The following is a 3,761-nucleotide window of genomic DNA, read 5'->3' on the forward strand; positions in this document are numbered from 1 at the left end:
TAGACACTTATTAGTGATTCACAAAAAAAAAGGAAATACCTAACTAGTTAGTCTGTGTTCAAATATTTAGTTTCATATTTACCAAATATAAGCAATTAAGTGAGATATAATATCAATTAAATCTCAAAAAACATATATCTTTAAATTATTAAGTATTGTACGCAACATCGTCTACAATTTAAAAGAAAAAGTATTTTCTATCTCATCCTTTTCTTTTTCTTATTTAAAAAAATGACATGGTTTAAAATGATGAAGGAATCCAAATTCAATAGTATATTTACTTTATAGTTTATAGTTTATAGTCTAGACTTTTTTTTTAAAATTTATTTGACTCCCGAGTATTGAGGATCTAAACACCTTTTTTTCTTTGTTGGAGGAAAAAGGAAGGGGGGAGGAGGGATCACTCGCAAATCTCATAATGTGGCATATCCTAGGAGCGAGGATAGAGCTTTTAGGGTCTAAATCGTGATCTCAACTCTTATATTTACAAAATTAACTTTAGAGAAAAGGATAAATAGGTCCTGACTTTTTGTCTCGCAGACATTTTTATCCTTGACTATTGAAAAATACTTTTAAGCCTCTGACCTTCACAAAATTTGGACGGATCAGTCCCTCCGTCCAAATGCCTCAGTCAGGGACTGATCCGTCCAAGTTTTGTAAAGGTCGAGGACTTAAAAGTATTTTTCAATGGTCAGGAACGAAAATGTCTGCAGGGCAAAAGATCAGGGACTTATTTGTCCTTTTCTCTTAACTTTAATAAAAAATCAATTACATACACTAAAAATAATCAAAAGTTTTCTTCATACTTCTGTTTATGAAATATATAAAAAAAAAAAATGATAAGACACTACTATAAATAGTTGTCTTTGTTGTCTCTTTGCTAACTCGTGATACATGAACTGATGTTTGAACACGATCAATATATATAGCATGCATATTGCCGTATTCTATCTCTCGACGGAATCATATCGAGAATCCAATCTTCTGATCATTTAGGGAAAAAATTCAACGTATGAGGCTTGGTCAAGAATCTGGCAAATAATTAAAATAAGTGAATAATTAGTGTTTTTATCCATGCTAATATTATTACGGGAAAATAAATTTATTGAAACTATGTTGACTTTTCATGATATTATACATTAGAAAAAATTATACTCTCTTTTTTAAAAATATGTTAAAATGACACTCTTTTTTTTTATATATAAAATATATATTTTCTCAAAAAATTAATAGTAAAATATAAAAATAATTGTTAACAAAAATTTTGGTAAAATCACACTTTAATAATTAAAAAATTATTGAAGGGTATCTTAGAAAAAACTAATTTATTAAAGGATATTTTGGTAAGTAAAATTTAATAACAAAAAAAATAAAATTTTTGCTAACGGGTATTTTCGTAAAAAATAATTAATTTTTATTAAAAAATGAATAAAGTTAACATTAGTTAACACAAAAAAATTAAAATGGATTAAAGAAGAAGTTTTTAAGAGTTATAAGAGAGAAAAATGTACATTTATAAATAGAGGGTATGTAGGAGAGTGTCATTTTAGCATCTCTCAGAAGAGGGGAGTATAATTTTCTCTAATAATAAAGATTGACATATAGTAAAAGTAAAATAAAAGGGAGACTATTATATCTGACAGAGAAAAACATTGGGGATTAATCTGGGTATTAGTTTTTCTTGAGGACTAAAATATCTGCTTTTAAAATTCTTAGTAGAGACCGATTTGGATAATTACTCTGCCGAAAATAGACTGGAAATTGATTTATCTGTCGGAATAAATCTAGAGATTGATCTGTGTATTAATTTTTTTTAGGGACTAAAATGTTCACTTTTAAAATCCTTGGAGACTGATTTGAGTAATTATTCTAAAAAAATTATATTGATAGTTATAAAATTAACTCAAAATTATTTTTTTGAAACAATTAAATCTTGATTCTAATTTTTAATTATAACATTAGTATTTTTTTAAATTATATGTAATAAATATTTGAAAGAAAAAAAAAGTAAAAATATAGATTAAAAAAATAAGTAGTAAAAATTTAAATTAAATAAGAAAACTAAAAAATATGCATAGAATAATAATAATATATTTTTATGTGAATAATATTATGGAATTATTTTTTAATTATATTTAATTATAAATTTAATGTATTCCTTATAATTTTATAAATTTATTTGAATTATATTATTTTATGTAGAACAAAAAGATAGAGAGAAATAGAGACTGAGAGAGAAAAGAGAGAGACTATTTTCAATTAGTAATATATAATAGTATAATCATGTCAATGTTGAATCTGAAATGGATTATGCATTGGCCAACGTTTTTGAACCAATAGGAGAAGCTAAAATTTTCATTGAAATGCTGAATCAAAATAACAAGAGAAGAACCAACTTTAATTGATCTTAGTTTATTAATTTGTTTAAATAAATATCAAAGATTTAAATTTTACTTATACTTGCAATAATTTATTGAAAAACCGAAAAGATAAACAAGAGAATTAAATCAAAATATATACAATAATTGCTGATATATTGGTGATCCACCTATAATTGCGGTCCCCATAATGGTGGTTTTCTTTTTTCTTTTTCTATCTAATGTTAAAGTTTGAGATGAGGCCACTATAGCCCATTATGGTCCCAATACAAGGTCATTAGAATATGCATATGGACTTACCGAACACTACCATTGTATTAGATGTTTCATATATTGAAAACTAATTATATCTTTGATCTCACACATGGAATAAACTTTTTTAACTGGATCAAATCTATTCAACTCTAATAGTATATTAAAATAATTATACCATGTATTCATATATATAGCTCTATACTGTTACTGAGCTATGTTTTAGATTTTAGAATTACAATCACTACTCCTCTACCTAGCTCGGCTCATTTAACTTTAATCATGTATTCGTACTTCAAAGTAACATTTTCTTTAAAAAGAAGGTCCACAATAATTACTTGGAGCCAATAGAGCTTGAGAGAACTTAATTTATTGGAATATAATTCTCTAAACTAAGAAAATTTGTGAAACAAAAAATAAAAGCAGTAGTGTCATGTTTATTGGATTATTCCAAAACTATATGCTTTCCTCCTTAAAGTTCATTTTATATAGTATTAAATTAAGAAAAATTTTTGAAAGTCATTAATGTTTAGTATTTTTTTATCATGATTTGATTAATATATAAAATTTTTATAAATATATGTGTAAATTACTGTTGATAAAAAACCGACAAAAAATAATATATTTGTTGAGCATATAAGCGTTACTCTTGAACTAAAACGCACGTTTGGGGGAAGGGGGTTGTTTTAACAAACAAACAAGAGAGTATAATATATAAAATTGCTAGTGTTAACTAAATTATATATAAAATGTAGGAGTTGAAAAATGTATGGGCCATTGTGGTCTTCCAGTTGAAAAATTCAAGATCTGATCCCAATGCAAGGAGAGGTATATATGGGATTTCGTATGGGCTTCATATTCCTTTGTAATACATGATGTCACATTAATATATATTACCCCATAATATTTATAATCAACTGCAATGTTAAGCATTGGAAAATTTTCTTCATCCTATACATTAATTAATTTCCGCTCATTACAAAAATACTAAGATGAATCTTCATTCACTAATTTTTCTCCATTAGCATCAGGCACGGATATATATAGTACGGGTGCTCCCTCCTTTCTTATTTTCCACGGTGAAATGATAATATTGTGTTGAAAATTGGAATAATTAAATTGTTTTGTAAT

Source organism: Arachis ipaensis, chromosome B03 (assembly GCF_000816755.2).
Source record: "Arachis ipaensis cultivar K30076 chromosome B03, Araip1.1, whole genome shotgun sequence".
In the NCBI taxonomy this organism is placed as follows: Eukaryota; Viridiplantae; Streptophyta; class Magnoliopsida; order Fabales; family Fabaceae; genus Arachis; species Arachis ipaensis.